Consider the following 13,900-nt stretch of genomic DNA (forward strand, 5'->3'; position numbering starts at 1 on the left):
CACAGGCACCCTGACGACGTATATCCAAGGGACAAATACCGCCCTCAGGCATCTAGTAGAATGTAATGATGCGTCGCTCTCACTTTACTGTCGTCCCCGCAACCTTACAATGACGATGAGACACAAAAATAACTTAGTGATTGCATACCACAGGTTCCTTATCGACGTTTCTCCAAGAGAAAAATAGCGCCTTCAGGTCACTAGTGCCTAGTAACTGATGCATCGATGCCACGTTACTGTAGTACACGCATGCCTTCAACGACAATGAGACACACAAATTGCTTCGCGATTGCATACCACAGGCACCTTGCTGACGTACATCCAAATGACAAGTACCGGCATCTGGAGTCTAGTAACTAGTAACGGATGTATCGCTGCCACTTTGTTGTAGTCACTGCATCCTTACATTGACGAAGAGACACAACAATTGCTTCCCGATTGCATACGGAAGGCTTCCTGCCAACGTACCTCGAAGAGATAATTACCGCACACGCGTCTCTATTTGCTTGTAACTGATGCATCGCTGCCACTTCACTGTAGTCGCTGCACTCTTACAATGACAATGTGCCACAAAAGATGTCTTGCGATTGCATACGACAGGTTCCCTGCCAATATATCTCCAAGAGCAAATACCACCCTTAGGGATGTAGTAGCTTGTAAGTGATGCATCGCTGCCACTTTACTGTAGTCGCCGCAGTCATACAGTGACATTGAGACACAAGAATTGCTTCGCGAATGCATACTGAAGGCTCCCCTCTGATGTATCTCCAAGAGACAAAAACAGCCCTCAGGTGTCTAGTAGCTTGTAATTGATGCATGGCTGCCACGTTACTGAAGTCCCCACACCCTTCCAATGACGATGAGACACAAGAATTGCTTTTCGACTCGTACTAAGCCTCCCTGCCAAAGTATGGCCAAGAGATATGTAACTCCCTCAGGTCTCTAGTAGTCTGTAACTGATGCAACACTGTCACTTTATTGTAGTCTCCGCAACCCAACAATGAGGATTAGACACAAATATTGCTTCGATATTTCAAACCGCAGGGTACCTTCCGATGTATCTCCAAGAGACAAATACCGCCCTCAAGTCTCTAGTAGCTTGTAACTGAAGCACCTCTGACAGTTTTCTGTATTCTCCGCACTCTTACAATGACTATGAGACAGAAAAATTGCTTCACGATTCCATACTGAAGGCTCTCTGCCGACGTATATGCAAGAGACAAATATTGCCCTCTGGTCTCCAGCAGCTTGTAACTGGTGTATTGCTGCCAGTTTACTGTAGTCCTGCACCCTTAGAATGAAGAAGAGACACAAAAATAGCGTCGTGGTTGCATACCAAATTCTCCCTGAAGACTTATCTCGAAGAGGTAAATTCTGCCCTCAGATCTCTAACGACTTAAAACAGATGCATCGCGGGCACATTAGTGTAGTCCCCGCGCCCTTACAAAGACAATGAGTCTCATAAATTCCTTCACGATTGCATACCACAGACTATCTGAATACATACCTTCAACTGAGCTCTGGTCTTTGACACCTCGTAACAGATGCATTGCTGAAACTTTTCTTTAGTCCCCGCACCCTTAGAATGACAATGACACACCAATATTGTTTTGCGATTGCACACCTCAGACTTGCTACCGACGCATCTCCAAGAGTGAAATATAGCCGTCAGGTCTCTAGTAGCTTGTGACTGATGCATCGCTGACACTTTCTGTAGTCCCAGCACCCTTACAATGACCAAGATACAAAAAAAAAAAAAAAGCTTCACAATTGCTTACCATAGACTCCCTTCCGACGTATGTACAAAAGAGAAATACCGCCATCAGGTCTCTAGTAGCTTGTAACTGATGTATTGGTGACTCTTTACTGTAGTCCCTACACCCTTATAATGATGAAGAGACACAAAAATTATATCGCGATTTCATACTACAGGCTCCATGGCTACGCATCTCCAAGACAGAAATACCGCCCTCAGGATTCTCGTAGCTTGTAACTGATGCATCGCTGCCACTTTAGTGTAGTCTCCGCACACTTACAGTGACGATAAGACACAACAATTGCTTCGCGATCCACACAACAGGCCCCCTGCCGAAGTATCTCCAAGAGGATGATAGCGTTCTCAGGTGTCCAGTAGCTTATAACTAATTCATCATTCTTACCTTGCTTTGATCCCCGAATCTTACAATAACGATGATACAAAAAAATTGCCACTCGATTGCAAACCACAAGCTCCTTATGACGTTTCTCCAAGAGTGAAATACCGCTTTGTGGTCTCTAGTAGCTTGTAACTGATACATCGCTGCCACTTTACTGTAGCTACCGCACCCTTACATTGACTACGGCGCAAGAAAATTACTCCACGTTTGCATACTACAGGCTCCGTGCTGACATACCTCCAAGAGGCAAATATTACTCTCTGTTCTCTAGTAACTTGTAACTTACGAATCGCTGCAACTTTATTGTAGTCACTGCAGCCTTACAATGAAGATGAGACTAAATTATTGCTTCGTGAATGCATAAAACAGGGTCCCTGCCGACTTATCTCCAAGAGACAAATCCCGCTCGCAGGTCTCTAGTAGCTAGTGACTGATGCATCGCTGCCACTTTACTGTAGACCCCGCACCCGTACAATGACAATGAAACAACGTACAATAGAGAAACAATTAAAATAGCTCAAAAGAGGAAAGGCCTCTGGACCTGATGGGATACCAGTTCAATTTTACACAGAGTACGCGAAGGAACTTGCCCCCCTTCTTGCAGCGGTGTACCGTAGGTCTCTATAAGAGCGTAGCGTTCCAAAGGATTGGAAAGGGCACAGGTCATCCTCGTTTTCAAGAAGGGACGTCGAACAGATGTGCAGAACTATAGACCTATATCTCTAACGTCGATCAGTTGTAGAATTTTGGAACACGTATTGTGTTCGAGTATAATGACTTTTCTGGAGACTAGAAATCTACTCTGTAGGAATCAGCAAGGGTTTCTAAAAAGACGGTCATGTGAAACCCAGCTCGCGCTATTCGTCCACGAGACTCAGAGGGCCATAGACACGGGTTCACAGGTAGATACCGTGTTTCTTGACTTCCGCAAGGCGTTCGATACAGTTCCCCACAGTCGTTTAATGAACAAAGTAAGAGCATATGGACTATCAGACCAATTGTGTGATTGGATTGAGGAGTTCCTAGATAACAGGACGCAGCATGTTATTCTCAATGGAGAGAAGTCTTCCGACGTAAGAGTGATTTCAGGTGTGCCGCAGGGGAGTGTCATAGGACCGTTGCTATTCACAATATACATAAATGACCTGGTGGATGACATCGGAAGTTCACTGAGGCTATTTGCAGATGATGCTGTGGTATATCGAGAGGTTGTAACAATGGAAAATTGTACTGAAATGCAGGAGGATCTGCAGCGAATTGACGCATGGTGCAGGGAAATACAATTGAATCTCAATGTAGACAAGTGTAATGTGCTGCGAATACATAGAAAGGAAGATCCTTTATCATTTAGCTACAAAATAGCAGGTCAGCAACTGGAAGCAGCTAATTCCATAAATTATCTGGGAGTACGCATTAGGAGTGATTTAAAATGGAATGATCATATAATGTTGATCGTCGGTAAAGCAGATGCCAGACTGAGATTCATTGGAAGAATCCTAAGGAAATGCAATCCGAAAACAAAGGAAGTAGGGTACAGTACGCTTGTTCGCCCACTGCTTGAATACTGCTCAGCAGTGTGGGATCCATACCAGATAGGGTTGATACAAGACATAGAGAAGATCCAACGGAGAGCAGCGCGCTTCGTTACAGGATCATTTAGTAATCGCGAAAGCGTTACGGAGATGATAGATAAACTCCAGTGGAAGAATCTGCAGGTAGCTCGGTACGGGCTTTTGTCAAAGTTTCGAGAACATACCTTCACCGAAGAGTCAAACAGTATATTGCTCCCTCCTACGTATATCTCGCGAAGAGACCATGAGGATAAAATCAGAGAGATTACAGCCCACACAGAGGCATACCGACAATCCTTCTTTCCACGAACAATACGAGACTGGAATAGAAGGGAGAACCGATAGAGGTACTGAAGGTACCCTCCGCCACACACCGTCAGGTGGCTTGCGGAGTATGAAAAAAAAAAGTTTCTTAGCAATTGTGTACTACAGTGTCCATTACGACTTATCTCCAAGGGACAAATACCGCCCTCATGTCTCTAGTAACGATTGCATATTACAGGCTCCCTACCAACGTATCTCCAAAAGACAAATACCATGTACAGGTCTTTAGCAGTTTGTAACTGATACATCATTGCCACTTAACTGTTAGTCCCAAACCCATACAATTACGATGAAAAAAAAAAAAAACTACGCGGTTGCATACCAGAGGATCACTGCCACAGTAGCTCCAAGAGACAAATACATCCCTCAGGTCTCTAGTAGCATGTAACTCACGCAACGCTGCCACTTTACTTTACTCCCTGCACGCTTCCAATGAGGATAAAAGGACAAAAGTTGCTTCGCGATTGCATACGACAGGCTCCCTGCCGAAGTATCTCCAGAGACAGAACGTGTGAGGCTGCCAACGTCAGTCTAATGATCAATTCCTGTGAGCCCACTATCATTTTTGGTGCCCCACTGCCTACTTGCTGTATCCGTCGCACCTTCACAGTGTTGAATTAACAAAGAAATTGCGTTCCTAGAAAATACTAAAGGATATATGAAGACTTCTCCGCAAGCAAGTAACGCATCTACTGTTAACGTATGGATCTCCTATTTAGAGTCAAGTTTCTTTTTTTCAATGCACTACTGACAGATGTCTGTATCCCTTGCATTATCACTGCAACGTGGAGTTTACGTGCAAACCGGTGACAAGTGAAATAATAATAAGCACAGAGGACTTGCAAGAAACAACTAATTTATTACTAATCAACAGTTTAACCCAAAGGGTACAGTATTTACCAAAAATTTTCTACAAGTGTCTCTTATTCATAAGTCAGAAAAATATATTACACAGTACCTTTCTAATTGAATTAGGTGCAAACAAGAACTTCTTATAGCTTATATACTACCTGTAAGCACTTCAATAATAAAAGGTAAAATCAGTTTCATTTTGTAAGTAGGCTGTTTATGTTTTCTTATTGGCAACGTTACGTAGCGCTCTGTATGAAAATCACTGGCTGTGCTGTGTGCAGTCTGTGGCTGGTTTGCATTGTTGTCTGCCATTGTAGTGTTGGGCAGCGGCAGCTGGATGTGAACAGCGCGTAGCGTTGCGCAGTTGGAGGTGAGCCGCCAGCAGTGGTAGATGTGGGGAGAGAAATGGCGCAGTTTTGAAATTTGTAAAAATGGATGTCATGAACTGCTATATATATTATGATTATTAAGGTAAATACATTGTTTGTTCTCTATTAAAATCTTTCATTTGCTAACTATGCCTATCAGTAGTTAGTGCCTTCCGTAGTTTGAATCTTTTATTTAGCTGGCGGTAGTGGCGCTCGCTGTATTGCAGTAGTTCGAGTAACGAAGATTTTTGGTGAGGTAAGTGATTTGTGAAAGGTACAGGTTAATGTTAGTCAGGGCCATTCCTTTGTAGGGATTTCTGAAAGTCAGATTGCGTTGCGCTAAAAATATTGTATGTCAGTTTAAGCACAGTCATGTATAATTGTTCAAAGGGGACGTTTCATATGTCGACCCTTAGCCGAGGATACCTCACTGGAATCTTCTGGTTTTTTCTTGTAGTTTGTGTAATTAGTGTAGATTTTGTTTATTGCTAGCGCGTAATTGTAGAGAGAATCTCCTTTGTAGTTGCAGGTTTTCATTGTTGTACAGTAAAACACTTGTGGCATGCCTGTAGATTTGCACCAAGTATTTCGCAGCTGCGCTTGCAATTAACTAGATATTATTTTCAGTGCTATGTTAATGTGTTCCCCTATTTTTGCTCTTCAAATTGTGTTTTTCTGTGTTGTCGAGTGAAATATTGTGACAATAATGGCGTGTGAAAAACGTAATACTAGGCTCCAAAGTAAACTGAGAAATGACAGTGAAGACGAAAGCAGTGTGTTAGCGCCACCGTGTAATGAATTAACTAATGTTCAACATAGTAATTTGGTAACTGTGCATAGGGAAATGGAGCGGGCGGCAAACAATGGCGTAGGCAGTGAAACAATTAGTGAACAGGGATGCATTATCGATCGATCGGTCGGCAACAGCTCGCCTCAGGAATCCGAAATGACAGAACACAATATTGCAAATACTGTAGATTCAGGTTTTGCGTCCTCACCGTTTTCTCAAATAAGTCACGACACATTTTCTGCTTGTCAAAATGTGAATGTTGCCGGTGCAACCGCACTGCCGAAAAGCACCATACTGCCGAAAACCGTAGAGGAACAGATTCCAGACACTAATGCATTGTTATTACAGCTAATGCAACAAATGGAACAAAATAAGAGACAAACACAGCAAAAGCTTCAAAAGTTAGACACAATGGAACAAAATCTTCAAAAGTTAGACACAATGGAACAACACCAGAGACAAACACAGCAACAGTTAGACACAATGGAACAAAATCTTCAAAAGTTAGACACAGTGGAGCAAAATCTTCAAACGTTAGACACCACGCTTGAACAAACACGTGAAGATTTAACTACTGAGTTATATAACATCGAATCGAAATGTCAAAAAGTTTGTAATGACGTAAAAACACAAATCTGTGAGCATTTCCAACCTATTTTTTCGCGTCATGAAAATGCATTACAGAATCACGAAGCAGCCATAAAAGAACTGCAGACTATTATTCATGAAAATCATGAGACCTTGCAAGCTGGACTCAGTTGCATCTACCGATTCGGTTACGCAACTTGCAAAAACTCAGGAAAATTTAAAGGACACAGTAGAAAGACACATGGAGGAAATTAGTTCATTATCAGAGAAAGTAGTTGAACTTTCGGATCAGCTAAATAATTTATCTACGAAGGTAGATGATAATCTGAATGACACAAAACCAGTAGTCTTTAATGACACAGAAGAGTGCGAACAAATTAGGAAACTGAAACAAAATCTGAATCAAATTAATACGCAACACCAAAGAGAAATCCGCAAAGTACAAGATCAGCTGACACAGGTAATACAAGAATTACGTATTTCAGAGGACACTCGCGCTCCAATACGGGAAGAGAGACATAGAAATACGGAACAGCCACAAAATAATAACACAGGGCACTTCGGAAATTATGAAAGAAATTGGCAAGGTACACCGAATTTTGAGATGGAACCGCCGAAACGACGTAACAATGACCGACATGCGATTCGCCGACATGATGATTTTGACTATAAGCTTTTCATTACTACACGTAAATTCAAAACGTTTAAGAATTCTGCCAACGACATTCATCCACAAGTGTGGCTTCATCAATTTTCTCATTGTTTTCCTCCCAACTGGTCATTGGAGCACAGGTTAGAATTTATGTGTGGCTACTTAGAGAATGAACCAGCTGTAAGAATGCGATCGGTCATTCACGATTGCCACAGTGAAGGAGAATTTTATCATGACTTCCTCTCAGCGTATTGGTCTCAAGCTACTCAAGACCGAGTAAAACATAGCATCATAATGATGAAACGTTTCGAACAATCTGAATTTTCCAGTCTTATGAAATATTTTGAAGACATGTTGCATAAGAATCAGTATCTTTCAAACCCATACAGGCCCTCAGAACTCATCCGCATTTGCTTAATCAAATTGCCTGAACATTTACGACGTATTATTTTAGCAGGACGTTGCAAAGACGACATTGAAGCTTTTCAGGGACTGTTACAAGAACTGGAAATTGACACTGACAATCGCGGAACGCGAAAACAGGAGTACAACAATTACAGGTCACATCTGTCACAATTCTGCGATGACAGAAATAATAAATGGACACCACAAGGCCATTCTTACAACGTAAATCGTGACCAAAACAGACACCACCCTTATGACAACCGTTGGCAGAATAATAGTTACAGAGAAAGATCGTATTTCCGTAGTAATGAATATGACAGAGACAATCAGAGAAACAGACAGTATGGGAACCAAAATAATTATTATCACGGGAGACAGAATAACTTCAGACGCAACGGCCCACCGTGCAGTGATAATTCAGGGAGAAATTCTCCACCACTTAACCGACAAGAAAGAAACTACAGGAACTACCGATATGACGACAGACGATATAATCATAACGACAGACGTGAATTTCATCAGAACTGGCGGGATTTAAACAGGGCTGGGCCCTCTCGGCAAGGCGAATTTGTAGAAGTTAGGTCTCCTAATCCCAATAACGATGCGCGCCAACAAAGAGACAATAGGCAATGACTCGCACCGCAGGCAGCCACTTGCGCCCGCTGGCTCAAGGAAAAATAACATAAATGCTAACCTTGAGCAAAATTCCAACATTCTTTACGGACGAATACCGCATGATAATTGCATTCAAGTTGAAACTCTGTGTACTGAGAAGAGAAAAGGGTTACACCACATCTCACATGTAAAACCGTTTATTGAGAGATAAACTGTTTTTTAATTTAGTCTTTGCTATAAAATTTTTCACTTCACGTTACTAGTACTCTTTGTCACACTTACAAACTGTTAACATGCAACTATGTTTTAAAGCTAACTAGGTAGTAGTAGTAGTAGAAGGGTTTTGGGGGTGCATGACAGCAAGGTCATCAGCGCCCATTCAGTATCATAGTGAGACGGGTGTCAAGAAAAAAAAAACTCAGAACATTTACATCAAACGGAACATAAAACACAGGGAACAATCATAAAAAATATGTGCTCACCCACACCGAAGCGTGGGACGAAGCAGGGCATCAGCAGTAAAACATGGACAACACAGGAAGAAAAGTGTAGAGGGAGCTAAAACAATGGAGCAGATGGAAGTGGCTGGCTGACCGCAAGGAAAAAAGGGAGGAGTCAGCCACTCTGCAATACACTAAAACCGCCAGCCTAAAAGTTTAGGCCAGAGTCCAGACACATCACAAAACTTAAAAACCCTAGACACACACATCTCATCGTTAGCTAAAACACGGGGCAGATTCCCATCAACTTGTGCTTCTGCCCTTGCATCACGGTATAAAACGCAGTCTGTTAAAATGTGCCGGACAGAGATGTGCACACCACAAGCATCACAAAACGGAGGATCCTCCCGCCGTAATAAATAGTTATGTGTCAGAGGACAGTGCCCGATCCGAAGACATGTGAGCGCCACCTCTTCCCGACTGAGCAGCCGGCAGGAGGAACGCCACGGCCGAGTGGTTGACTTTACCGACCGCAGTTTATTGGCCGTCACCGCCAGCCATTCGTCCTCCCACAACTCCATGCACTTCCTGTGGAGTGCAGCGATGACTGACTGCAAGGGGATAGGACACTGGACCACATCCTGCTCTCCGCAGGCCTCCTTGGCAGCCCGATCAGCCTGTTCATTGCCCCATAAGCCGACGTGACCAGGCACCCAGCAGAAGGATACCTCTTTACCCCGCCGTTGGAGCTAACTAACTATCCAGTCAAGAACATAGGTAACTTAGACAAGTAATTGCGAATGCATTGTTATTGCGAACGGATGACGCAGTGTTGTTGTTTGTACATTCTTGCTAGTTGCACGATTATGTAAAGACTATCAGGCTTACATACTTAGAACATTTACCAGTACTGCTAATGAGATTTTAATGCAACATTTTGGTTTACTTGAAAGAAACATTCTGGATTTAAAGTACTTTCTGTGAAATGCCAGATGACACAGTGGTTGGTTTGTGTGACAGCTACACGATTTTATCACGACACTGCTAATGAGTGACAATTTACAATGTTGCTTTTGCGGTGTATCTGTTTTATATCTGCACAGTTTTTTCTGAATTCTTCTGTAAAGTGAGACATGCTTTAGTGGTGACTTTTGTGCTATGGCTACAAGGAAACAGCCTTTTCCGTAGGGCAACAATACGTTACAGCACAGTACTTTCCTCATCACGGCAATAAGCGTAATAACTAAGATATCTATACGCAAAGCATTTCACTTTTGTGTATCATGAGGTAAGTACATTGGCTTCTGCAGAACTTAGGTTTCGGAGGACGATAACTACGACACTCCCACAGAGATTATCTTACAACAAGACGCACATTTAGCGCTATGGGACACGTATTTGAGTGATTAATTTTGTACTTAAATCATTTATCTTTAAAGATATTTGAAGTAAAATGATAGAAAGGTTTTCCGTAACACATTTCATTCCATTCTTGTAATCTGTAACACCTGAGGGTATAATTACATTAATCCTCAGGGGGGTACACGCTTACTTTGTGTACCATGTGTTTGGCAAGCACAAGGAGCCCTAGCTAATATGGTATTTGCTTATACAACTTTACACATCGGTACCATATTTCTCTAACACATAAATTACACAGCTATCTGATCATTTAACTGAGAGATAAACATTTTTTTTTTACTACGTCAGTGACAAATGTTTACGCAATTACACAGTTGGATAACTTCATACCTATGAAATTGTATTTTGTCTGTACTTAGTGAACTGTTCATATTTTTTCAGAACCATTGTGATACTATGAGAGCTTTGAATGATGTATTTGGTATGGGATCATGATTTTTAAAGTACGTTGGAGATAGATGACACTGTTGAAATGAGCAGAGGTTTTTTATTTAGGTTTTGACATTATTGCAGAGAGCTACGACGTTTTTGAGATGTGACTGAGGAGTTATGATGTTATTTTTACGACGACGATGTGTATTATGCTGCTGAGGTATGTTTATGATTAATAAGCTGATGCTATATGAGTTATTTGATTATGCTACATATCAGTTATGATGAAATATTGAAGAAGTGTCGACGAATATGTATATATGTAATAAGGTAAGGAATAATGAGTAGTGGTTAGGGACTCTGGTTTGTGAATAAGGTTGTTGGAAACCAAGAATCGTACTTTAAGAGTTATGCAATGTATGTAAATGCGTGAATGTATCACAATGCCGGCGAAAATTTTTTGGACACTGCTATATAAGATTTTGTTTCTACACATTTGCAACGCAAATTCTCGACCTGTGAAATATTTTTATATGAGACTGTCACTGTAGCGGAAACTGCTGTCGTAAATATTTCCGTAAGAAAGTTAAGTGATCACCTGCACACAATGCGTCATGGGCACCCAGCTGTGTGAGAGGCCTGGAGAAAAAGCCATTAGTGTGTCCCTTTTCAGAGGCAAAAAAAAGGGAGGCCATTATCCTCGCTATTGACACTTCTTTGTAGAAAGCATCCTGAATACGACACGCTAAAACTTGAAAATATATGATTACACTGTGGAGCTCTTAATTTATGATATTTACTAAAATGCCTAATGAAACGATGAGAAACATTTCACGGCTATTGTCTTGCTAGTTGAGAGAAATGCCATATGGCTTGCTTTATGTATTTATTTACTCATTTTGTTTAATATCTAGTTCCTAGCTGCACTGCAGCATTGGTTAAAATAAAATTTTATAGCTGTACTAATATAAATATTTTATGCCTACAGATCCAGTAAATAATTTTATGATCTATTCAAAAAAACAAAGGAGCATAAAAAGACATTTCCCTTCACAGGAATTGCATATGGAATTTTCTTTTCAACTACTTGGTAATTTTTTTCTAGAATAACTTCTTGTGATGCACCACTTTAATTACATAGACATTAAGATGTGAATATACATTTCCCTTGTCTGCATTGTTGTCTTTAGTGTAATGTTTTTTTCTGCTTGAGCTATGTCATGTTTAGATATAAGTTATTTCATTTGCTGCTGCTGTTTGGCAGGCATAGTGTTACTGAATTTGACTTTGTGTTACTCTTCTAAGCCAGTTTACTACTGATTTATTTTTCTTGTTTGCTGCACATTGCCTTATATTAGTTGTAATATTGCAATTGCTTTGCTAATTTTTATAATGCTGCTTGCTTCGCAAATCTGCATTTTTTTGTCATTGCTGTTTGCGTTGATTGTTTTGTGCTGCTGTATTTCCTCGTGCCTTAGTTTAGCATCTGAGCTCAGTAGATTTAAGTTAGCTTAAGAGGGGGTAGGCTATATAAGAGAATGAGTTGCGATGAACTGGAAGAAATGCATTGAGAAGTTATATGAAAAAAGTACAGAAAGCAGGTATAGATAGGACTTTTTGGAAATAATGAAGAATGACGGGAGATATCCGAGGAGTAAAGAAAGTTTTGTTTGGAAAATACTGCAGTAAAACAAACCCTGTCCTTTCCTTGTGTTATCCCACTATGTGTTTGTGTACCCTTGGGTATTTGTGTTCTTCGTGTCTTTATGTGTTTATCTGATGAGAGTTACATTCTAGAATTTTTCCTGATAATATGTTATTTTCTTTGTAAAGATGTTTAGACATTATTTATTCTGTTTTGTTTTAATGCTCATGTGTGAAGTTGATGTTTCGAAAGTTATTCTGATCTTTTATGTATGTACTCATGTCATAATTCCTGTAACACTGATGTATATGTTACACTCCTGGAAATGGAAAAAAGAACACATTGACACCGGTGTGTCAGACCCACCATACTTGCTCCGGACACTGCGAGAGGGCTGTACAAGCAATGATCACACGCACGGCACAGCGGACACACCAGGAACCGCGGTGTTGGCCGTCGAATGGCGCTAGCTGCGCAGCATTTGTGCACCGCCGCCGTCAGTGTCAGCCAGTTTGCCGTGGCATACGGAGCTCCATCGCAGTCTTTAACACTGGTAGCATGCCGCGACAGCGTGGACATGAACTGTATGTGCAGTTGACGGACTTTGAGCGAAGGCGTATAGTGGGCATGCGGGAGGCCGGGTGGACGTACCGCCGAATTGCTCAACACGTGGGGCGTGAGGCCTCCACAGTACATCGATGTTGTCGCCAGTGGTCGGCGGAAGGTGCACGTGCCCGTCGACCTGGGACAGGACCGCAGCGACGCACGGATGCACGCCAAGACCGTAGGATCCTACGCAGTGCCGCAGGGGACCGCACCGCCACTTCCCGGCAAATTAGGGACACTGTTGCTCCTGGGGTATCGGCGAGGACCATTCGCAACCGTCTCCATGAAGCTGGGCTACGGTCCCGCGCACCGTTAGGCCGTCTTCCGCTCACGCCCCAACATCGTGCAGCCCGCCTCCAGTGGTGTCGCGACAGGCGTGAATGGAGGGACGAATGGAGACGTGTCGTCTTCAGCGATGAGAGTCGCTTCTGCCTTGGTGCCAATGATGGTCGTATGCGTGTTTGGCGCCGTGCAGGTGAGCGCCACAATCAGGACTGCATACGACCGAGGCACACAGGGCCAACACCCGGCATCATGGTGTGGGGAGCGATCTCCTACACTGGCCGTACACCACTGCTGATCGTCGAGGGGACACTGAATAGTGCACGGTACATCCAAACCGTCATCGAACCCATCGTTCTACCATTCCTAGACCGGCAAGGGAACTTGCTGTTGCAACAGGACAATGCACGTCCGCATGTATCCCGTGCCACCCAACGTGCTCTAGAAGGTGTAAGTCAACTACCCTGGCCAGCAAGATCTCCGGATCTGTCCCCCATTAAGCATGTTTGGGACTGGATGAAGCGTCGTCTCACGCAGTCTGCACGTCCAGCACGAACGCTGGTCCAACTGAGGCGCCAGGTGGAAATGGCATGGCAAGCCGTTCCACAGGACTACATCCAGCATCTCTACGATCGTCTCCATGGGAGAATAGCAGCCTGCATTGCTGCGAAAGGTGGATATACACTGTACTAGTGCCGACATTGTGCATGCTCTGTTGCCTGTGTCTATGTGCCTGTGGTTCTGTCAGTGTGATCATGTGATGTATCTGACCCCAGGAGTGTGTCAATAAAGTTTCCTCTTCCTGGGACAAT

This window comes from Schistocerca cancellata, chromosome 2 (genome assembly GCF_023864275.1).
Source record: "Schistocerca cancellata isolate TAMUIC-IGC-003103 chromosome 2, iqSchCanc2.1, whole genome shotgun sequence".
Taxonomy (NCBI): domain Eukaryota; kingdom Metazoa; phylum Arthropoda; class Insecta; order Orthoptera; family Acrididae; genus Schistocerca; species Schistocerca cancellata.